At 39.0% G+C, this 25,260-nt stretch overlaps 1 long non-coding RNA gene across 1 annotated transcript; it reads left to right on the top strand.

Annotated features, from left to right (window-relative positions):
• Positions 1-355: 355 nt before the first annotated feature.
• On the top strand, positions 356-10,573 carry LOC121665277. Its single transcript, XR_006016307.1, has 3 exons — positions 356-6,290; positions 7,705-7,930; positions 10,273-10,573. It is a non-coding gene; the product is annotated as an uncharacterized LOC121665277 (long non-coding RNA).
• The last annotated feature ends 14,687 nt before the right edge of the window (positions 10,574-25,260 follow it).

Below are 25,260 nucleotides of genomic sequence, written 5' to 3'. Positions count from 1 at the left end.
TCTCCATCATTTTGGACAACCATTATTTAGTGTGCCAGGTGGGTGACAGTCAGGTACTCGGAGGAGTTACCTAAAGTCAAAAAGATGTAGAGCCTACAATTCCCCCTCTCAGTTTTATATCCATTGCCCCTTTATTCTATGGTTGTTTTCTTACTCTTAATTGAATTAGAATTTCCACCCTAACTTCAGAATCCTTCCTTACCAAATACCAAATACTAAAGCACCCTCTACTATAAAAGATTCACATTTTAGCCGGTGAGCTCATTCACAGACAGGAAACTGAAAAATGCTTCAGACCCACAAATGTTCCTTCACAAAGAAACTGCTCACATCATTAAAAACATAAACAGTGATTTCCTCTGTAGAGTATATTTGTATTAACATTATTAATTTAATATTTGCAATATTTTATAACCTTTTTTTCGGTTCTGTTGCCTGTGAGCATGATGCAAATATGAGCATTTTGTTGTGGGAGGTCTAATTATGTCTTTTTTTTTTTTGTGCTTCAGGTAACCACCAGCTAAACTGTAACAGTTCTGAATTAAGCGTGCAAATGAGTAGGAATTTTCCCTTTTCTTAAGAGAGATGTTGAAATTATAATTTAACATAGAGAAGGCTTGTTTTATTCTGTCTAAAAATATCTTTACTCCTATTTGTAAGTAAAGTTGCAAACTGTAAAATGGCATTTCATTATAGTTTGCAATTTAAAATATTTTGGTTAATATTAGTTAGACCAAAGAATAATTTTTAGGGCTATCCATAGTGCATGCATACGTACAAAGTAAAAATTAAAATGAAACTGCAATTTAAGATAAGTATGACTCCAGTTGTCTTCACAGATTTTAAGTCTGCACCATGTTTTGTGTCTTTTTGTGATAGCTGCCTTTACTGCTCTTATATTGATTCAGTTTAGCAGATTGGCTTATACGTTAGAATGATTTAGGGTGCTATATTTTTTATTTTCCAGTTTAGATCTCTCCTGTATGTGGAAACACTCTGTGGAACTGTAGGGCATGTATTTATGGGTTAGCTAGGCACTGCTCTATTTTGGGGATGGAACAGAACGTTGTAGTGTAACAGTTCTGTGTCTACAACGGGATTTGAGGTGAAACTCCAGTTCCACCTGAGTTGCACCGGCTGTTCGGGGGATGGATCAGCTCACTGCCTCCTGGCAGCTGACTGTGTTCTGAATAATCTAATATCCATCAGATCATGGGAAGAAATCTGATCTAAAGAGCTGATTGGCTTAATTAGTGAAGCTATCTAGGATGGGAAGCTAGGCTTCAGCCTCGTGCAAAGCAGAGCAAATGTGAAAGAAGAGTTTCCCTGCAATAGGAAGGGTCCAGGACTTGGCACATTTCCCTGGAATATGGTAGGGTGAGTGATGGGAACTTGGACAAGCCTTTTTCTCAGGAATTCTTGGTTTGCTCTGTGCAACTCTTCACTGCGGTGCTTAAAAGCCACGGCAGCCTCAGTTAACCAACAGCACAGCTGTGAGGTTTCTCAGTTTGTGCATGGTCCCACAGTCTCTGTGAAGGGGTTTCCAAAACCACTTTTATGCTAAGAAAATTTTGCCAAAACAGTATCCTTTAGGCAATCAACCAAGTTCCTTCATGTCTGTTCTTTAATGCTTATTCATTTTGGAAAATGTTAGAACACAGGGACATGACAGGGTCTTTTATGTAATCAAAATGAAACCACCTTGTGGAATCAGAGTCATTTAGGTTGGAAAAGACCTCCAAGATTGAGTCTAACCTTTGAACCAACACCACCATATAAACCATTGCACTAAGTGCCATATCCAGTTGTTAAGTCATTTTGTTATAACAAGCAAAAAGGAAATTTACTTTTTTTTCTTTCTTTTTTTTATAATCATATTTTACAAACAGCTGACCCATACAATCTAGTATTAGATCACTTAGTGGGAACTAATTTGCCACTTTGGGGCCAGGGAATCATACTTTCCTCAATATCTAGCTCAAAATCTCTGGAAAGTGAATATATTAATGGCTTTCTAACTGTGGTTTAATTTAAATCTCTTAATTATTGCCATTTCTACAAGCATCCTTTGTGTTGCAATGCCCAAAAAATAACATTTAAGAGAAATGAATGCTGTGCGTTTCTCTCTTGAGATGTCCCCAGTTGGAATGAATAATGGTGCCACATTACCCTCAGAAGGTCAATGGGTTTGGAATGTTGTATGGAGCTGTATCAACCAACACTGACTTTCCATTAACTTTCTGTTCCAGCTGTCCTATGTACAAATCTTCAGACCAAAACTGTGGGTATAATTCCTTTTATTGTTTTGGTCAAGGGAAAGGATTTTTGTCTGTAAACATTCCAAAAAACTTGTGTGTGGCTGCCAAGCCAAGTGTTGTGTCTGGCATTTGTGAGTTAATGAAAGAGTTGCTTTAGCCTCAGAGCTGGATTTTAAAATACTGAATCTGGAGAGGGACGTTGCAAATGTAATGTTACCCAAGCCTCTCCTAATGAGAATTTACATAAGGAATGACCCTGTGGAATTGCAGCAATGTATGGTGCTGCTGTTTAGGAGAATGGAATCGTGTCTCCAGCCCAGAGCAACCTCAAAGTAGGGATTGGAAGGTTTTGGTCTCGGGGGACAAAGTAAGTGCTTTTCACTTTCTCAAGCCACTCACTGTAGACTATACTCTGTAGGTAGCTGCTAAGAGAGAGAAGGGCTGAAATATTGGAATGTGCTCAATATAGTGAAAAAAATGCACAGGCCTTATTGTCATTGTGCTTTTCAGTCAATGGAGAAATAATCACAAGGTGAATGCATTTTTAGAGAACAGTGGCACATATAAATAAAACAATAAAAGAGTATGAAAAGCAAGATCTTTTGCCTAAAACTTTCAGTACTCCTAGGTGATGACTAATCCAAGTACTATTATAAATTTACTTCTGGGACTGATATCGGCCACGTTTAACCTGCTGTGGTCATATGGATAAACAGACTGGAAGATACAGAAAGTGGGAGAACAAGGATTCTCCCAGCTTCCCACAGTTCCCAGATGAAGAACTATGTGACCACAGAGTCCCTCTATAGTTATTAAGGGGAAAGATGCACATCAGGAGAATGGTGTGATATGAGAGGAATTGTGCTCTGCAAGTCCTGCATCTTATTTTTGGCTGTGCACAGAATCTGCAATTCCTTTCAACTCCATTAAGTGCTTGAAGTTTGAAGGACAGCTCTAGGTTTAGTAATGTTTCACCACTATTCCTACCTTGTCAACTTATGAAACAAACAACTGTTTGCTAATTGCTTTGGGAGAAAAGATAAAAATGAAGGCTGGTATAAAATGCAAAGCAGTATCTTGGAGTTACTGGCTGGAATCTTTTTTGATGTGTTTGAGTTTCCATCTGTGTGTTTATATAATGTGCAACATGAAATGGAAATATATGTGTACCAAAAATAATGTAAAAAATCATTGACAAACTCATCTGGGAGACGTGTGTGTATAAATATATATACACACATACACACACACCAGAGTTCCTGGAGTGGGAGTACTTGCTAAGTTAGGAGCTTGCAGTGGTGCTAATTGCAGGGGTCCTGCAATTCATCACCATCACTGATGCTGAGAAATTTCTCCCCAGCCGCAGGGAGGGTTAATGTTTGATATTGAAACAATTAATTTGTACTTCCTTAGGTCACTTTTATTTCAGTCTGAAAGTATAATCAAAATCCAGGTTAGTTTTTCTGGTGCCATGAGCTGTTTGGAGGCAGATTTATGGAAATGGCAGGCTTCTTAAAACACACAGCTTGATCCAAAGAGATTTGTTACCTCGAAAAGCTTTGCAAGTTGTAATTGCCCACCTCCCCTCTGAAAGAGGTTTGTAGGAAAATGCACATCCTCCTCCTCATAGAAATGAAAAAAACCTGAGATAGAAAAATGAAGTGATTTCCACAGGGCCATAAACTGTGACTGGAATCAAAATTATTGCGGAGTAGCTTGTGCTTCCTGCCCGATGCCTGCAGTCCCCCAGGCCAGGCTGTCACTGCTGGAATTACGGGCCCTGGGAGTTGTTTCTCCATGAATGACGGCCGTAGTTTACAGCCTCAGCTTATTCAGAAACAAGTTTTGTGCATGAGGTCCCTTTTTTTTTAATCTGTCCAACATTCCACTTCTAGATATAAATTGTGATTGAATGATTTGGTTCAGACTGTTTCCAGTGAAAATGCCGCTTCTATAAATTGCTCCATGAAATATTTCCATTTCCTTCAGCAAATATCAAGTGTTTTCTCGTTCTTGGGGGAAAAAATTCTTCATTTCAATGAATATTACTGCTTCAAGCAATTGCATGCTGTAATACCTTTTATTTAGCTGACTTGTAAAGGTTGAGGAGAGGATCAGACTTTCATTTCTTTCTGCTCCTGGTGAAGTCAAAAGTGATACTTTCAGCAAGGTTAAGGGAAAAAGGTTTTAATCCTGACTGAAATCAGGGGTCTGAAAATGTTCAATTCAGAGGCGTTCTGCTAGCGGATGGAATGTTAAAATCCTGGGGTTCCTTGATTCCTGTGACCCAGCTAATCACCCCTTTCCTGAGATGAATAAGGCATGAAAATAGTACCCGGCCTTCATGCCTTCCTCAAGCTTCTCACACAGAGCCACTAAAGAGATCAAATAAACTGTTTTGGAAAGCTGAGAGATGATTCAGAGGCTATTTTCTTTGAGCCATGCCAAAGTGGAGCTACTTGTGCACCTTAATTATCGCTATTTTTGATGAATGCAGACTTTAAGCAACACCCTCTGTGAGGAACTTTCAGCACAACGAGACTCACCAGAGCTTGCCTCTGGCAGGAGAAGGTTTATAGCTGCTTCTCAGCATATTTGAAAGAAGATTATTGCTGCTGACGCGTTGCAAAAAGGTAACATTTGTGTGCATCAGTGACTTAATTGCTTTCTATTGTACCACATCCCATAAAATGACAAACCTCATCAATAAAGAAATGCAGTAAAGGAGGTACTTTGGGATTTGTCTAGCTGTGGGGAACTAGAGGTACTTAATAATGTTGAGTAGCTATTTCCAGTGGCAGATAGGAGGAGTTGCTGCTTCTTATTGGAAAATTGCAGGTTGTGCATGATTTTTTAACAATTTTTTCTTATTTTCTAATTTCACAGATAAAGAAAGAAATCAGTCATGACACCACTAAAAAAAAAACAAAACAAAACAAAAAAGATAGAAAGAAAAATCTATTCAGAAGTGAGCAAATAAAAGACAAATGCCAGGGGAAGAGAATTTTTGAAAAGTTATCATTAAATTTTGTCCAGGCTATATTTGGGGAGGGAAGGGGGAACTCTTGCAAGCAGAGGGTTAAATCATACCCATAAGAGACAGAAAGGAGGAGTAGTCCCAGGTGAGGGCTGCTGGTTGCCAGGTGACCCTCAAGGTGAAGGTGTTTGGCAGAGCAGTGGGTTGGAGGGTTTAATACCACTCTGAAGCAGCACCTAGAGTGCACTGGCAGTCAAACTGCCTTGCTGATCTTGTTAACAGCTTTAATTTATTCTTTTTTCAATGTCTATGAAAGCAATGCTGTTGGTTATCTTCAGCTGTGACCAAAAGGTACACGTAGTCCAGCCTGAGGGAAGTCTCAAGAAGGGCACAGAGCAAAGTGTGTTTCCCTCACCTGTGACTTCCTTTTTTCTTCCTTTTAGCAAATCCAAGAACAAATACAATTTTCTGTTTGAGTGCTGTTGAGCACACCTACCAAGTGTGCACCAGTACTTCATTCCAGGGGGATAAAACATATTGCAGAATGAAGAAAACAAAAAATGGAATAAATTCTGATCACCAGTTTCATTTAAAGATTCTGTATAGTTCTAATTTCCTTAGATGTAATTAGTCATATTCTTTTCAATGTTGATAGGACTAATCCTGTTTATTAAAGCTTCTGTTCTTATGCCTGTAAATGTGCAGCTATGACCTAGTTCCACCAGAAATAAAGTGTTCCTAATATTACATTTTGCCTGCTACAGTAAAATGAATTTTTTCACTATAGAACCTATTTCTCTGAATAAGACTGACTTACACAATTTTGCTTTCACAGTAGTGTTGATCCTGCTAAAGGAAAGTATCAGGTGTTCAGGAATTTTTTTTTTCTCTAGTCTTGACTTAGAATGATATAAAGAATCTGAGAATTAGGGAAAAAATGGAGCATTTTTATTATTTATCTGCTAACAGGTGCCTTTGCATTTAGGACAGGAACTGTTTTGGACATACGTATAATAGGTCAAGAAGAACTTCCTTTGGAGTGGATGGGCTTCAAGGTACATGTTCTGTACATTTAACCTTTCTTTGTTAAAGCAAAATTAATCTTTCCTTCTTCAATTTTAGCCAAAGGTTACCCTCTGTGCTACAGCAGAAGAGCGACAAAAAGTAGAAAAGGCAACAGAAAGGGATATTGAGAAACCGAGCAGGATCGAAAGCCAGCGAGAGAGCTGCAGATATTTAACTTTGCTGTTTGGCTGCAGAGCTGAGCTCTCCCTGTGCGTGCTCTGTAAACTCTCTGTAATATCCTGACTCAGTTAATCAGTGAACACTGGAGAAGCCTTGGAGACAGAGGCAGCTGGAGCTGCACCAGTGCTTACTCCCAGTCTGTCCATCACTTTGGGGTTGTGTTCTTCTCCTTTTTGGCACAGGTTTCTTTGAGCCAAGCAGGCTCGTCCTACTGCTGCTTCCAGATTTTCTCTGCTCTGATGTGGGTGTTTTTTGAAGTTTCTGTTTTAACAGCGAATGGGTTACACATTGACCTTCGCTTTCACTGAACTGCAAAAAACCTGCTAATATTGCACTGTTAGGTGCAGGTATGAAGGCTGCTGTTGGAATTAAAATCCACAGCATTCAACGATTTTGAGTGTTGATTAACTCTGTTTATCTGATAATGCCTCTGAATTTCGGAGAGAATTATGTCTTCATTTGAACTTGTCTGAAATACTGGGACTTTATGAATGTCATAACAGGTAATGGGAAGAGTCAGAAAGGCACTCATTGTTTTCTTGCTAGTTGCAAGCTTCACTGTACCAATTGCTATTTTACCAGACTTCTACAAATATTAAAAGGTTGTTCTTTTTTGTCCCCTGGAAAACACATTTTTTTGATTACATTAATTTTTGGGTATATTATGAAATCCTCTGCTACTTTTGTGGTGATTATTAGCAGTAGGCTTTCTTTTGGATGTAAAATGACTTTCAAATATGTGACTTTTGAGGTGGCAGACTGCTTTTCTGGCTGCCTCGTGTTGCTTTGAATTAACTTCTAGTTTTTAAATCAAGGACTTGAGGAAGGCTGCCCTTACATAAAGTAATCACTGATGAAACTACCATTGATTAACTGTTGGGCTTTCATTGATTGCACATTTTCAGTTCCACAGGAAGATTTCAAACTTTATTTGTGTAGTATTTCTAGAGCATAAAAGAGTATTTTGTGTATTGTATGCATTATGGCATTATTGTCAGATGTAAATCAGGAAGAGGGAAGAAATTTTCTTCGCTTGAAGTGCCAAGAATTTTTATATACTTTGTTCCAGATTTGCTAAAATAAGTTTTTTATGCTATTCTCTTAAAATGGATGCATTCAGCACAGGTCCCACAGTCGGGGGTTGTTGATCTCTGCCATCTGAAAGGCAGCTAGGAGGAGGTTTAAAGATGTGCAGAGGAGTATCTGAACTCCTGTCCTCTGCAGGTGAAGCTACAGAGTCATCAGTGTTGGCAGAGGCCTTCAAGACCATCTTGTCCAGCTGCCAGCCCAGCACCAGCACACCCCAAGAGCCACACCCAGAGGTCTCCTCTCCAGGCCCTGCTGGGAGGAGCCGTTTCTCTGAATCTCTTGCTGTCCAAAATGATTTCACGTGGATGTCACCTTATCTCTTTGGAAACCTCAGCACTGCTGTGTGGACAGAAGCAAGCAGGTGACCTTTCCTACCATTATTTTCACAATTATCTAATCAAGGTTAAGTCAAGGAGTCCCCTTTAACTCACACCTCCCACATCTGGAGTGCAGCTGGCTTTTCCTGCACTTTTGAGTCCTGGGCATTATTTTCATCAGCTCTTTGGTTCAGGTAAGTATTTTGCAGCCTCCCAGCTATCTCCTTGGCTCTTTGCAAACTCATGCTCCAACAGGAAGTCAAGATTATTCTTTTCAGAGGAGCAAAACAGGTTGTGTCACTAGTAAATGCAGGATGTGTGCTAACTGCTGACAAATACCAATGGAAGTAGGGTCCTGTATTCCATCCTGGACTTGCAAAGCTGAGCTTAGTTTGTGCTGCTTCATTTTCCCCACTTTCATTACAGAAATTCTGCTGGCTTTTTGAGAAGGAGATTATTCCTGTCCTTTGACTTGTGGGTGTGAGCAGAGCTCTCCAGTGTGCCTATTGCTTGGAATTAGATCTTACAGATAGACTGCCTCATTAGTGCACTTTCCTAAGGGGACTCAAATTTTTTAAGCTCTGTTCTGTTTTAGACACTGTTCTGTTCTGATCCTGTTCTGCTCTGACAAGTGAGCCTCAAAGCCAGCCCAGCTGTGCTGACTGCTCCAATCCCAGCCCTTCACTTCTGCAGGATGCGACTCTTTCTTCTCCAGGATTGGTGTAGTGGTTTGGTCCAAAATACTCATTACTGTTTATCTTCTGTGAGATAAGAATTAGGAGAAATGCAAAGCAGGCACCAAACTTGAAAGAATATAAAGAAGTTTATTAACAGACCTAAAAGAGGAAAGAAAAAAAATTATACCACCTTCAGAACTCTCCTCCTCCCCCCACCTTCCTCCCTTCTCCCACTGCCAATGTGAAAAGACAACCCTTAAGATGTTCAGTCTGTTTACCACTTCCATAATAACCTTGTTCAGTCCATTTAGAAAGAGAAGTCTCTTCTTGCTCATGTTATGAACACATTATCACAACGAGACAGCCGCCCACTTCCAAATATTGTTCAGTCCATTTAGGAAGAGGAGTCTCTCTGCCTGCGTGTGAGTCCCTTCCCCCGACTTGCAGCTTGTTCAAGGTCACACACAGATAGCAATTGGTGTTCCCGCGTTCGAGGGTCCACTCTTGAAGTTTTTTGGGGTACAATTTTAAGGTTGAGCTGTTCAGAAACAAAAACAGAGGCCCTTCTCCTTTCCTGGGAGCAAAGGGTCTTCCTCACCTTCATTGTTAGGACTATCTCTGGGAGCATCTCTAGGAACTGAGGTTTTCTCCTTTCCCATTTGGAGCAAAAGTCCTCATCTGGTTCATCTCTAGGGACTGAAGTTTTCTCCTTTCCCGTTTGGAGCAAAAGTCCTCATCTGGTCCATCTCTCCCTGTCCAAACTTCTCATGAAATTACAGCTGCGTCAGCATCTGCCTATCTCAGCGCAGGTGCTTTTGCTCACGAGTTGAACACTCCACCCCCCATATCTTCATGGAATTACAACGGGATACTCTGCCCTATCATAGCTTCACAACAGAATTTCAGCTTTAAGCATCTCCTCTCTCTCTTCCCTCAGGTTTTCAGCTCTTCACAGCAATAAAACAGTTAATCTCACCTCGGCCTTGCAGCTTTGCAGCTGGAATGTTGAATTTTTCTTATCGCAGTGGAGAGGGGGGAGAGCCGAGCCGCTCCGGCTGCCCACGGCAAGGCAGTGGGGGGGGGTTCCATGGCTGGAACAGGTCCATCGACCCAGGATGGCCGTGGCCCGGCCCGGCCTGGCCCAAGCAGGGCCTGGCCGGGCCCGCTGACCCCCACACGGGGCCCGCAGCCACCTGTCCCAGCGCCGGAAACGAGAGAGAGCTTTTGGAGGGGGAGTTTGCCTATTCTTAAATGTGGATCACAGAGGTGATCACAACTTTAAGTGGCTTAGAGAATTGTCCATATTCAAACTGGCCAGCTGATAGGTTCTATCAGGTCCCAGAGGAAGCTGTCAGCACCCTTCCGCAAGGACATCCCTTCCGGGCCTATGCTTGCTAACCTATGACATTTGGTTGTGTCTGAGCCATCCTGCTTAGAATGAGCTGCAGAGAGAGCAGCAGCTGAGCCAGGCTGGGAGGGTGAGAGCAGCCTCCTGAAAAGCACAGGGTGCTCCTTACCCCTTCTCTAAATCCACAGGTTTTGCCTTTTTGTGTCACCTCCTCCGTGTTCTAGTACAGTGGTTCATTGGTGTTCCACCACTGAAAGCTTGTGTACCACCAGCTACAAATACTGCAGTACATTTAATGGTTTTTAAACAGATTTAGTTATTTATTTTACATCTTCTTTGCCTTCCTGCTTTTGCTTTTCAGAAGGTAGCCTGCTCTCAGAGGGCAGTAAGGAGGAGCCCGCAGCTGAACCCACACATGTTCCAGAACACAATGGAAGGGCTGTGTGGCAATTTGGATGCGCAGGATGCAGCGTGGATGTATTTCTGAAGTAATTTCAGAAAGAGTGGCTTTGACCAGCACTTGATCACGTTTCTACTGTTTGTGGGGATTCTGTTCCACTGTGGCTTACTTTGGGTGTGGTTTTTGTTTTTCCTCTTAGGCAGAGACATGTGACCAGTTTTCAGAAAAGTAATAAATTAACGAATAAAAACTCTTAAGTAATTCACAGGATTGCCATATGGGTATCTGAGATCACATTTAGGTTATTTGGAGATTTCAGATAGATTATTTTTGATGGTGGTGGTGGCAGGAACACGTCTTCATTGGACTGTTATTGATCACCTGAGCTGATAACTGGTGACAAAATGGGGTGACAGAGGCAGATTGGCCCAGGGAATGGTGCAACACACTGCAGTGAGGAGATACAGCTCCACTTTGTCTTGGTTTTTGTGGGTTGTGGGGTTTTTTTTCCCTAGGAAAGCAAGGAAAACAGTGAAGTTACAAGGAAACAAATAGAGGTGTTGGTTTGCAGAAGCTAAATAAATAATGAGCAGCTCCCAGCTGCGCAGATTTTATTATTGAAAGAACAGATTTCATATTATTGGGTTGGCTTAAACCCTTTTGTTTCATAATTTATGACAGAACTTTATAGTTAACACTTGTATAAGGAAGAGAGTGGCAGAGATTTATGACTTTCAAAACCACTTAACGTATTTTGGCAAATAGTGTGGAGCAACTATCATTTCAAATAATGAAGATACTTAAATAAGGTAATAGATTATTCCTGTTATCATGTTAATGCATATATTTTTCCCAGTAAAGTTGACATGAAATGACAATTTTATTGTAATCTTCTTCACAAAATTTTATTGCTGTAATTTGTAGCATGGTTATAAACTCGTGACTGGGATAGAAAATAGATGCTGGAAGAAACTTTTAAAATCAAATAGAACTGAGTATGTATAAAATTATGGTCATATTTTATAACTTTTCTTTATTTGAACATATTGGCTTTGGCAGATTGTTAATTTTGCTTTTAGGGTGTGCAATCAAAGTTTAAAAAATGTTTTTATTGAGGCTGTTATAATCTGAATCTGTTACATGGGGCCGATAAGTCACGTTTTTTCTTCTCAAAGTAGTTACAGTCCACAGCTGAATTGCTAAATAATATGAGAAGTTTCTAAATAGAATAATGATTTTATTATTAAAATATATGTGGGAGACAGCTTAAAATGGAGAGATTATACCTTGCCAAGTGCACTTACAGAAGAGAGACATTAATTATCTCTCATAAAATGTCTCTGATTTCTCAAATCTAGCAACTTTAAAACAAAAAGTCTGACATAAGCAGTGATTGTGCAGCATTTAATTGTCAGTTTCATAAAATATGTGGGAGGCAAAGGAAAAATTGGGCAGAAATACATAGAGAGGACATGGCCTTGAATAACTGAATCCTTTGTTTCACTTATTTCAGGGTATATTTATAGCATAGTATATGCAGTCAGTAACAACAAATGTACTTTAGGAGAGAGCATTTGGAATTAATTGCATTAAATAATTGCTGTTATATTCTAAATCATGAATTCTTAACGAAGTAACCAGTTTGTATGCAATGATGCTCAATATATATCCTTAGTTCTCTCAATCTACAGAATTCTTTAGCATTCTACAGTACTTAGTGAAGCCTTTTCAGAGTGATGCCTATTAAAAATAAATGTTAATGTTTCAGGAAAGTGTAGATGTTTAAAGGTGATTCATGGTTTCTTTCTTTTAAAAAAATGAGAATTGTGTACTGCAGGACGAGTTCAGGAAGTATGAAAGCACTTTACAAAGGAAAGAGATTGAGTTTGGTGTAAAATATTAAAGCTTTATACTGACAGATCTGTTTTTATTTAAATTTTTATTGAATTTTTTCTTTGAAGTAACAACAAGAGACACATACTGTTGGCAGATAAACGATGCTGTGCTGAATGAGTGGCTACTTAACCCTAGAACTGTCAGACACCATTATTTTCAATGTCAAGGAGCTGGAAAGCTTTATACAATGTTTTCTGTTCTTCAAATTAAATTGGTCAAATTTCTGCTCTTTTATACATTTCTCTGCCACAGCTACATGTGATATCTAGACTAGCTCAGCTGGGAGTGCTGAATTTGGCTCCAGACCTGCTTACAACATGAAGCCAAATTATGTTTCAGGTTATCTTGAAAGCTCAAACATCAGAGCCTGAAGCACTGATGTTGCTCTCCTTTTGCTCCGAGCTTTAAAATATCCTAATATCTGCAGCAGCCGTGCTGCTGTCCTAATTAACAAATATAGCAATGGAAACATCGCTCAAGAGCCCAGAGTGTGATTCTATGAGGGCAAGACTTTGCAGTATGTGAGGTTCCACTTCCACAATTGATAATTACCTGTTAAAATTGAGGACATATCTGAGTTTTAAATTAAGGATGGTCATTATGTACATTTCTGCTGATTGCTGTCACAAAAGGCTTGTGTATTCCTTTAGTACTGACTAATATTTCAGTGCTGGTATTCAAGTGTATATCACGGGAACCTTCAAGAGGATTACTCATATTAAAGTCATTTAGTGTTGCTTGGGTGATGATTGTAGTAGTTCATTCTAGCAATCATTTTCTGTTCCTTATTTCCTTTTCACTCACATTTGGCAGGCCTTCCACTGGTTTTGAAGTTCAGGAACACTGAAGTTCTGTGCTTGTCTTCTAATTTATCCTTAAAATTCTCTGATCAAAAGCCCTGCATAAATTCTTGTCATAAATTCTAACGTGTTCTCGCCGTTTGCTCACATCCTTCATTTACTTTCCAAGAAGAAAACTCATCACAGCAGTGAAATGATGAGAGAGAGTGAGTTTTAAGACCTTGAGAAATCAAGACAGAGATGTGGAACTGCCATTTGAGCAGTCCCTGTCGGCTTCATCAACAATTTCCATTCCAGTGGCACAGAGTGCAAATGGCTGAATTCCTTGATTGCGAACTCATGGAAATCAGTGGGTTGTGGTTAATCTGAGAATTATTGTCCAAGCACGGTCAGGTAACAAGCGTGGTGGGGTGGTCAGAGCACCAGTGTGTTCATGGTGTGGAAATTGGTGACAACGGCCACAAAGAAGTTCCAAAACTGATGAGGAGAGGCTCCTGCATCAAGTCAGTCCCTTCCCATTCTCCATAGCTGATTTGCTCTTTTTTAATATATTAATAAAACTAGTGGGAAAAAAGTAATTAATGACGAGAGGTTACACTTCAACCATTTTACTACTCGAAATGGGGGCAGAATTTTCTCTGCTACATTTTCAAAAGATCTGATTTACTCTGCAAGATGGTGAAATGCTCTGCAAACACTGCAAAGGCAGAGTTGTGGTAGTTGAGTGTTGTGCCTGAACAGCAGGAAAGGAGAAAACAGGTGCTAAACAGCAACAATTAGCATATGTATACCAACTGATGAGGTGTTAAACATAGCCTCATGCAGAGGTGTCAAAACCTCGGCCAAACGATCTGTTATAACCCGTTATGTGAAATAATGCAGATGATATAAACCACAACGGAATATAAAGGGCTTCAAACAGCAAATGTCCTGGTCACAATCACAACGACTCATTTATCAGGACATGTGTTTTCAGGAGATTTGCAGCGTGTGTACATTCAGAACCAAAGCATTTCCCTACATGGTTAATGATCAGATAATTCTGTAATGGTTTCAAAAGAAATGATTGCTTCATTGTGTGTTATGCCAGCGTAGCCTAAAATTCGATGTCACGTTTTCTTTTGTCACTTCTATCATTTACTCCGGGTATTTTTTTTGTTCCCTTTGCTTGCAGTGAAAGCTGGAATGTGAGATTTAGTGTTCTTAGTTTAAATTGTTGTCATGGTCTGCTGCTTTTCACACTCTGAAATTATCAAGTTCTATTAGGGACTGTGATCTTCGCTTTCATTTTAATGTCATATATTCTTTATGATCATTTAATGAATGCACTTAACAGTAATACATGTGAATGTAATAGTCATGCATCTTTCATATTTTTTCCTTCGACTTGTGCTCTCCATTTTATGCTCCAGGCATGGCTTGAACTTTTTTCCTTCCTATTATCAATACAACCTTCATTGTCTCAGTTTTCACGTTGTTGTCTCCAGGAAAATTGAAGGATTCAGTCCCCAATAGAAGAGGGGACTACTTTTGACTATTAGTATTTACTTCTTTGTAATATCCAAGTATTTTTAATTACAATAGAGTAAAAAAAGTGCTATTAAAATAAGATACTGCTTTCACTTTTTGCCTCTCTTCCTTTCCCTATTTTTTTTTTTTTTTTTGGTAGTTTTGTGAAAAGTTATAGAGTTAGAAACTGCCAATCACCCAGAAGATGACATTATGAGAGCTATTCTGACTATGAGACACGATCCTTCACTGCATTAAACAACTCCTCGTCCAGCCCTCATGTGACAGTATCCCCTTGAACAAAAGTCATTCACCCTTAATCACCCAATTTTTTTACTATCATTATATAAATAAACGTTCATAAAAGACTTAGTTCTGGAATTAATTTGTGAATCCCGCTTGCAAAATAATCAAATGTCTAAATGCGAAGCTCAGTCTCTAAAATGGCCTTATCCCATTTGCTCTTGTCTGACCTTGCTTTGTGCCCAAGTAAAGCCTCCAAGCAGATTCTGGTGCACGTGATAATCTCAGTGTTATCTCACCCCATGGTGGCCTTGCTGCCAGTTTGACTTCACAGCATTTTGAAGGTGTTCCCAAAGTTGGATAACATGAGGTAGGCTGAGAAATGGAATCCCTGTGAGCACTGTGGGATACAAGCCAACATTGTACTTTAGATCATCTATTAATCAAATGCATTATCCAGCGTGTTGTCAATTGCACTCTAATCTTATGATAAAATATTACAGTTATGGCTGTAGTAAATGAGAGTATAATAAAGTTTAGAAGTAGGAATGTTACACTGCTCAGTATGGTTCTTCTCCACCCTAAATGAAAAGCAAATATTCTTTATTAAATTCTTTATTTTTTATTCTATTTTGTGTATTTCAATCAGCACATTGTAAAGAGACTGATTCTGGTGGTGCTGATCATGTCCTCGTCTCACTGATTTTTATCACAGTGACTGAGGCAAAGAGGCCCTCATTATTTTTCAGTGACTGATTATTCCTAGTTGGCAACAGTACAAGAAACTTTTAAGCATCACCTTTTCCCCATTTGCTCAACCACAGCAAGAAGGATTTAAGGGAAGGGTCAGATGCATTTCTTCAGATCTTGCCACCCTTGGGGCTCATAGCGAGTCAGCTTAACCTGCACAGAAAGGGGGAATTTTATTTGACTTTACACTGAGCTACAGCCTTAACACAAAGCTCATGTCTTAGAATGAGGGGGGTGTGTTTACAGGGGAGGATGTGACCTGTATATATGCAGACTTCTTTTTTTTTCATTATTTTAATTTTTTAAGATTTTTGCATTTGATAAATGAGCCATTCATCACCATAAGTTTGTCACATTCCTGGCTGATTTGCCAGGTGCGAACTGAGAATTTCAGAACTGAAAGCTTATTAGGTTACAGACCCTTTATATAAATCAATTCTTATAAAATTGTTTCAGAAAACTGCTTTCCTGTAGATTCAAAATTAATTAACACCTTCCAATTAATTAGATTTCTGAAAATATGGTGAGGTGGGAAAATTGTGCTGTACTGTATTATATGAAGGCTAAGTGATTTAACTGGTAAGTCTCATGTGAAACAGAAAACTGAAAAAAGAAAAAGCAGGAAAGTTATGTGCTACTTTTCCATGATAACTTCTTTCTTTTATTTTTAAAAAAATTAGTTGCTTGTTGAATCTTATGGTCCCTGAAGCAGTTAGGATTGCAAGAAAAGTAGACAATATTTTTATTCTGCACTATGTTCCTCTTTTTGTTTAGATTGTTAGTAAATAATGTGGATACAGATCAGGGTGAGCACATTTCCAACACAGCATCGAAACCTTCCTCACGAGATGGGTCTGGGATTTTGGAAAGGGAAGGAGCACCAGATGGTGTTCATTAGTGTCCACTCAGATTATAGCAGAGCCTCTCATTGCCAGTAGGCCTTGAGACATTAAATAATAAATCTTCCTTGTTACTGTGTAATTAACTGTTAAAATGTTAAGTGAGGTCTTGTTGGATGCTTTACGAGAGCTTTAGAAAGAAGTGGGTAAAAGAGTTCGGATGTTTTCTCCCAGTTACTGCAGGAAATCTTGACTGGTGGGTGGCTGAAGTGAAGATTTGAGGCACCTTACAGAGGGTGGCAGAGGATTAAATAAATTAATTACCCTGCCCTGTGCCGCTGCTGTTTTGGGATACTTTCCTGTGCAGTGAGAAGATGGCTGCAGTTGGGATGGCCGTAAATCCTCCTCTGAGGGAATCTATCAGAAAGGGCTTCTTCAGCACAGCTTCCCTGCATCAGTGCAAGGTTTAATATCTCATTTTTCCAATAATAGGTCACTTTGTTCCCACACATGTTAACCACAAAGTTCATTTCCTCCTTTCTGGTTGTGTTAGAGACACGAGGCAAACTTCCCAACAAATGTAACCGACTAATGTTCAAAATCTGGTGTGAGAGAGTTGAATTTTCATAGCTTAATTAGTGTCAGCAGGTTGCCAATTAATTAATGGAACTGTTTAGTGCTATCTCCAGCTGTATTTCATCAGACTGGTTTTAGAGGAAAGAAGGCTACTGTATGAATTCAGCGAGGTGATGAAGCTTTTTTCGGAAATTGTGCTTTACACCTTGTTAAAGGCGTTTTGTTTCCTTTCAAATTCTAAATTCGTCACATTCTGCAAATGAGGACAGTGTGCTCTGTCAGCAAAAGAGTGGTTAGCAAGATTATTAGCTTTCTGATATGACATGGAAGTATTTCTGGATTACGGTGTTTTAGACAAACCATTGAAATTCACGAGAAAAAAAGAGTGTGATTAATTAAAACTGTATTTGTTAAGATCCAAGTTAGATGCTGGTATAATCCAGCCTAAAGATACAGCATTTTAGAAGAGGTCTGTATTAAATTACAGCAGGGAAGACCAGATCCTTCCTTTTTTTGTTAATTTAAAAGACTTAAAAATATATAACCTAAAAGTAATAGCTATGAGTTAAAGTTCTGGACAAGTCAAAACTTATTAGAAACGTCTGAATTTTTACATTGTTGGATTTATAGTGACAGAATTTGTACCTTATGATAAAATGAACTTTTAGTATCTCTCCATAGTTCATAGCTGGCCTTCCAGTTACTCCCAGCACACCCTTATTACATATAGTGATTACTGTCAACTTTGTTTAAAGTAGAAAATGTCTTCAAAACAAACAGTTAAAAACAACAGCAACAAACAAACAAACAAAAAAAATACAGAACCAAAAATACAGAAAACTAACTAACCAACCGAAAAAATGACAGAAGAAAATAAAATGTAGGAACTTTTTATTCTTGGTAATAAAGTAACAATGATGATCACAAACATCTTTCTTTTTTTTGTAATTTTCTAACAAATATAAGTACCAATTTTCTGCATTTTACTCTTTCATACTTAAGCACCTTTACGTTTATTCCAAGTTACCATAAATGGAAGAGCCCACCCTGGGCATTGATAACAGATGTGGAAGATTTAACATGTCAGTGGAGAAACGATTTCTTACATTAGCAACAGGCATCATTTTGTGCACATTGAGAGCCATTTTCAAACACAAGGGCACTTAACTCCATTTTTTTATTGAAAAGTGATAAATCAAATAGGTGTGAGTGAAAATACAACTCTATGTTTACAGAAAATTAAATTTAAGGTGTAGCTTTATTTCCTTTCCCAGACTTAACTGTGCATCACCACCCTGTGAACTGTGAACTAGGAGTGGGATATTTATCCAGCTGAATGATGCAGAGGCAAAACTGAGCCCTTAATTTGACAATCACGATATAAACAGCCTCAGATCAGAGTTCAGATATTACATTTAGGGGGTCTGAACACAAGTCTGCCTGTGCCTACTCACACATGCATGGAGAGATCCCAAATTAGAATGGGTTTTAATGGTTTTGCTAAATTGTTTAATCTGCACTGAGGAAAAAGAGCCATGCCACCGTAGAAAGTGCCTTTCCATATTTATGTATCGATGTTAATCTCTGCAGGATCATGCCAAAACATTATTGTTTAAAAAGCCTGTGCACAGCTGGGAGCAGCTATTTACTTCCTGTGCATTTTGTGATGATCTTGTCAGTTCATCACAGCGTTCCTTGGGCATCTCCATCCAGGTGCACTCAAATTGCAGTCACTGCAAATTATATCCTTACCTTGGCAGAGCCTGCTTCCCTCTGTACCAGCACAAGAGCTCCAGCTAACTAGAAAAGTCACTCCACTGATTTTTTAAAATTAAACAATACAAGCATTTAAGATATTCTTTATGTCTCTTAGCAAGGGAGAGTGGTGGAAGGAACATCCTGCATGACTGATTCCAGTTTCCTACTGGTGCAGTCAGGCATAGGAAAGGGATTGTAAAATAAATTGATCAAGCTACATCTCAAAAGCAGTCAGGATCTGTATGTTGACTCTGCTGCTTCAGAATGCTGGAATGCTGCTCCAGAACAACACAGCCCGAGGAGCTTGCATTTCACTCCAATTTATTCATGTACTCATTGACCTTCATTTGTCTCACTACATTCAAGAGGATCATTGCAGTTCCTGATTTATGGAATCCCACATAGCTGCTTCTCCCTTAAAACCATCACTTTTTAGGCCACTCTAATATCTCTGTCAAACTATTTCCTTCTGTGTTGCAAAGTGTTGCTGCAGCCATGTGAAAATGGCTGGAACAGAAGAGTGTGTTTTAATTCCTCCTTACTGTTCACTGCTACGGATGCTGTCAGAATTCCCTCTCCAGAGTTAATATACAGAGCCCCTAAAAGCCATTGTTTTCAATTAGGTGAGAAAATCATTACTTTTGGACTTAATTCAAAAGCCATGTGTATGTAAAGGAAACAACACTTTCAGGTACTGTTCATCACGATTTCTCTACTGTTGGCAGTCCTTCATTTGCAAACGGTGTTGTGATCACAGGTAGGCTGATGCATCTCTGCTGACTGCAACCGAATTGATCTTGCTTAGGCCAGCATTTAATTTGGCTTTCTGCTGCAGAGGTCTAGGAACAGAGTAGAGTGCTAATAATGTATCCACTAAATCTGTTCTTTATAGTTCAGTGCGGAGGTAGTTGACTATTTTATTGTGAGAAAGACTTATACTTAAAAGTTAAAGAGGCAGTGATAGCTTTTAGGCCTCGCATTCAAGTAAAATCCACCTCTTGGCATTTATTTGTTTTATGTTATAACTTTATATGCTCTAGAAATAAAGGCTTATTAATATATACCTAGTTAGAGAGAGAGAGAGGTGACTTATCTAAGTACATATTTTGTTCTCATTTTAAAATAGAGTTGAATCTGAAAACTGTGTGGCTTTTTAGAAACCTTGCTGGATTTTTTTAGAAAGTTTTAGAGCAGAATCACTCAGTGCTGCCTGTGCCTCACGCTGCCTTTATTAGAGTGACTCTGAGGTTGTGTTTCCAGATCTCAATAAAGTTTATGGTGGTTGTTTTATCTTTATTACTAAGTCATGGAGTGCTATTTCAGTCCCTGTGTTTGGGAATCATGCAGAACTCTATGAATTAGGGGGGATCCAAATTGGAGTTTTCTGTGTAAAACAAAGCCCTTTTTATTCAAAATGAGGGAAGAGCAAAAAAAATCAGTAAAGGGCAAAAATCTGCTCATGCTACTGTTGTGAAGAGCTGCTTGGATATATAAACATATTAAATGTCTTTCCAGATGGTCACTGCTTCCCTCTGCTATTTGCATGTTTTACTTTGATTGTCCTACATACAGCAGTGAAATAAGAGTGTGTAAAGGTCTGAGGCTGAGCATGTCCTCATTCCAAGAACCAACTGAAGTAATGCAGCTCACAAAAGCAAAACAGGTGAGGGATTCTAACACAGGCTCTGTATTAGAAGTCTGGGGCTGTTTATTGGTGATATTTAAATCACAGATGATTTGTTTCATTTGCAGTCCTGTCTGCTTTGGCAGTGGGTATAAAACCTGCTCATAAACTGAAAGTCCAGTGACTTCCCCATCAGAACACTTGGTGCATCAGGACAGATGGCTCCATGTTATCTCTCTATTGCCTATTTTCATCTCTAAATCAAACATAAATGTTGCAGTTTTAGCTCCTGTGAGATTAAGTGAAAGAATTCAGGTTTTTCTTCTCGATAGGGACTTGATATTTTTCATGGTTATAACAGCAGTACTGGGTTTCCTTATCATATCCTACCTTGTCTTCCTAAACACAGATATTTTGACTTCATCATTACCACTAAATGGCAACAAATACTAATATAAACTTGAACAGGTTATCAGTAGTGTTCTTAAAGAGATTTGATGAAATTTTTTCAAACCCAGTCAAGCCAAAAATAAAAAATGGTAATAGGATTGAAGTTATGATTGACTTACAAAACTGCAAACTCAAGAACTTGCTTTTTAAAAATGCAAAGAACCCAAACAAATCTTCCTTTTACTATTACAAAATTCTCAGAAGCTGCATTAAACTGGCATTGGAGGTACGTGGTCTATTCTGACCATGCAGATTATTCTATTGCAGCTTTTCCACAGGTGGCAGAGTTTCAAAGCAAAAATGGAAGAAAATGGTTCCTCTCTCTACACTCTTTATACATATTGGTGGCAAATGTGATAAATTGGATTTTTTGTGGTAAACTGCTATTTCTTCTGCATGTTCTGGATGCATTCTGTGCAAAACTACAAATAAGATTAAAAAAAAATTCCAAGTGCTGCCAAATAACAACTTCTGATTTTTGTGCTTGGTTATGAGTGGCTTCCTTCCTCCAAAATATAAAATCTCCTTCCCAGATGTCACACAGACTGTTTGGTCTTTCAGCTCCAAACCTGTCACATTTATATTTCCCTCTACCTGATGAGATCCAGACTGCCAGATTTTGCAAATATGCTTAAACAGATGAGAAAGAAACCGTACAGAAAAGACTGCTTATTGAAGAAAGCAGATCAGGAGAATCACACCTTTAATCTGACTAAAAGATCCACATGATAGGCATTTCCCATTAGTATTAAGGAACTAAACTGTCTCAAAATACAGAAGGTTGCAGTTCTATTGTGAGCACTGAAACTGGATGAAAAAATTACAGTAAAAGTGCTTTACCCTGTTTCTAAAATGCTGCTTGGCAAACGGTGCTAGTCAGAGTAAAGCTGTTGAGATGCATTGCTTCCTCTTCTTTTTTTTTTTTTTTTTTTTCTTTTTAGCACAACTGGTTCACAAATTTTCAGTTTCCTGCTCAGTTTCTCTCTGGAGGAGAAGTGAGGGATGAATTTCTGTGAATCCCTGCAGGCAGCAAGGCCTGGACCAGAACGGTGCTTCTGGCTGTTCCAGGCTGCTCCTGGTCAGGCTGTTGGCCAAAACTATTTCCTATTTTCTCATGGTCCCCCTGCTCCTCTGGGCTCTTCAGCATGTCTTCTCCAAGTTTTTCCTGCTCTTCATCCATCCTTCCTCACTGGTTCCCCCACTGCTTCCATCCCCCGTGGAGATCAGCTTGTCAGTGATTTGGAGGCATGTGGGGATTTTTAATTTAATTTTCACGTGCAGGTGTTTGAGATGATAATTCTGCTCTTTCAGAGGCTTCTGAATGGAGGCACGTAGCTTTTAATGGTGCCTTTAGAAAGTTTTGACTGGTTACAGTGCTGTAAGATGGGTGAATTGCTCCTGAGCTTTAGAAAACAGGTGCCTTTTATTTTTTTGGCATCTGGTCCTCCAGCTTGGAGCCCAAGTGCGGCAGACCCATCTATGTGGAAAAAGGGGATATGTGGTGATGTAATAAATGAGGCAGTGCTCAATCTAACCATGAGTTTTATGGGTTTTATGCAGATGAGCACTCACCTGTGTTTCATGAGTCATTAATATCTCAGTTCTGAAGATCTGCTCATGTTACTTAATCATACATATATATATATATATATATACAGTCTCAGTCTTGTAAAGAAGACAAAAAAGAAGAGGTTCATATGATGTAGATAACTTGGGATCATCTGAAGTGACACAGATGGGTTCTTGTGCACAGACCCCACCTTGCCAGGCTGGAGTGAGGGGGTGAAAAACTGAGGGGCTGCACCTGTGGAAGAATTTGCTTTTGGTTTCATTAATAAGCCCTTTTAACCTGCAACACAAGTTGCAAAGGTTATTGAAAGAAAATGTTGGTCCTGATTTGTGGCTGCTGACTAAGTAGGTTTCTGTCTGTGTATTGGAGTTTCCATTAGTGTCAAATTTTTAAATTTAGATTTTATAGCCTGCATAATTTGTCCCTGAGAATTGCAGTCGGTTCATTGTAACAAATAAAATCACAGAAAAATAACTTTGCTTTTTCACAGATCACAGATTATTGAATTGATGCTTTAACATGAAAATTTAGCATTTAAGATGTATGTTATTACTGTCATTTGGGCTCTAAAGAAGCTTCTCAAAAAGTCCTTTCCCTTTAAAGCTGCCTAAGTGCTTTACACTACACAGAATAAGGTAAATCTAACTTTGAACTATTGAACAGCAGGAAAAAACCTGCCCATTAATAGACCGAGGAAATGATTGGGAGAAAAATGGAGTAGCTGAGTTTAGAGAAACTTGTACTTTTTTCTTAATGAGCAGTTTAACTGCCAATTGATCGGTCATTCAGCATTACAGTAAATGGTCAGTGAAATATATAATGATGCAAGACTGCTCTTTAACAAGACTCAACCTTGCAGCAATCAGGAATGCTTAAGGCAGAAAAATACAGACAGAGCAAATTTCTCTCTGTGCTTAATTTAAAAAATAAGTATATATATATATATATATATATATATATAAAAGGAGCAATAAGAGCCATCGGGGCAGGTAATCTATGGTATTCCTCACCGTGGTGGCGGCACACTTGCTCATGGAATTTCCATTTTCTGCTCTTGTCTTCTGATTGTTTATTTCATGCCAAAGGATTTTTTACTGCTGGATTTTAGTCAAACCTGACTGCTAGAGAATGGCTGAGTTCTTAAGGTCTTGAGCTCACAAATCTCTAGGGTCCTGCTTACTTTTATACCTGGCGGCTTGAGGCAGCTATCCAAATGGGTGAAACTAAAAATATTGGTATGAGTTGCAATATTAATTCCTACATTAACACTAAGATTGAATGCAAGGCAGAATTTCTATTTTTATAAATAAAAAAAAATAGTTATCAGAAGGAAAACTTAGATCTTAATCAACTAAAAATCAGAGCACGTAGCTGTCTTGTTTCTCAGCAAAACCACGTTATCATCAGTCCTTTGACTGGCGACATTTGCCAGTGTGAATGGGAAATAATGGCAGAACAAGCAGGGTTTTTCCTTTTCTTTGCCTGGGGTGTGAAATGTACCGCTGTAGGCGGCGGTCAGTGTGAATGGGTTAACATTTACCTAATTTATGATGTGTGAAAATAGACGCCTCCCGGCAGAGCTGGAATGGTTAGAGAAGAGGCTCCAAAGAGCAGGGTTCAGGGAATGTTTACCCCTCTTTCCTGACTCAGCTGCTCTGGCACTGAATACACTCTTTGGAGGGTTGGTAAATATTTGGTTTTTTGCTCTGTGGCCTCCCCTTTCCAGGGAGAAGGGAAATAGAAAGGCTCCTCATCAACACACCTCTCAAGAGATCAGGTGGAGCGATGGGCACCACTTCCCTTTTTTGATCCCCAAGTTATAGAAGAAACGTTTTTTTTCCCTAATAACTTGCAGTGACTGAAATTGCTCTTCTCCACAATGATCCTGGGAGGCCGAGAAAGTCATAACCTACGTGTAAAAGCAGCTTTTGACAGGAGACAGGTGAGTGACTCTGATGCATCTTCCCCGGGCAATTTGGATCTTCAGGAAGGCTTGGATTTCTGGGCATTATCTACTTATTTCTGGGCAAATTTTCCAACGGGGTTGGAAGGTTGAGAGAAGTTCTGCATCTCTGGAGTATTAGATATGAGAGCTGTACATGACCAGCCCACCTGGCTCTTACAGCAGGTGCAAATAGTGGATTTAATATTCAAGTGCTCTGCAAAATGTACAGAGGAGTTTGCAAACTGCAGTATTAAACAAACTAATTATGATAGCATTAAAAACTCTTCTGCATGCACAGCTTTAATTAAATTTGATTTTGTACCTCACAGAGCTGTGTCTGGGCTTTGTGAAGAGTAGTAGTTCTGGCATTGATTAAGACTGAATGTGATTAACATTAATTATTGATTAAACTTCCCCATATCTTCATATAGTATCAGAGATTTATTGATGAACTCTGAAAGGTCTCACAACTGCAGTTATTATGCTGTAATTCCTTTTGACCGCAGCTAAAGTGGAGCATTCACAAGATATCTCTCTTCCTTTGGAAACTGAGTGTAAAGTCCATCTCCTAAAAATTATCAGCTCAGGCAATTTAAATATTCTTGAAATATCCATCTTTATTGAAGCATAAGGTTGTGTTGTGGGGTGCTTGGAATTATTTTAGGGGTGAGAGAGGAGGGAAATGAAGCAATGTAGACACTAGATCAGGACTCAAACCTGAGATACGGGAGAGGCAATTCTGATTATATGCCTGGAATAGAAAATTCCACGGCATTTCAGGCAGTCTTGTGGCTCTCTTAGTGATTGGCTTCAAATATATTCTCTTGGTTTTTTAACACCTTGCTGGTGTTAAAAAAAAAGGACAACATTGGGAAATGCTTTGCCTTTGACAAATCATTTTATCGGAGCAGAAAAAAAACCTCTTTAAGATGACTGTATGAATAAATAATGCTCGAGTGAGAAAAATACTATAAAATTGATCTTCTGGA

Source organism: Corvus kubaryi, unplaced genomic scaffold (assembly GCF_017639235.1).
Source record: "Corvus kubaryi isolate FWS band 111438036 unplaced genomic scaffold, C.kubaryi_AGA036_p1.0 37322, whole genome shotgun sequence".
Taxonomy (NCBI): Eukaryota; Metazoa; Chordata; class Aves; order Passeriformes; family Corvidae; genus Corvus; species Corvus kubaryi.
This window is presented reverse-complemented; position numbering and strand designations above follow the sequence as displayed.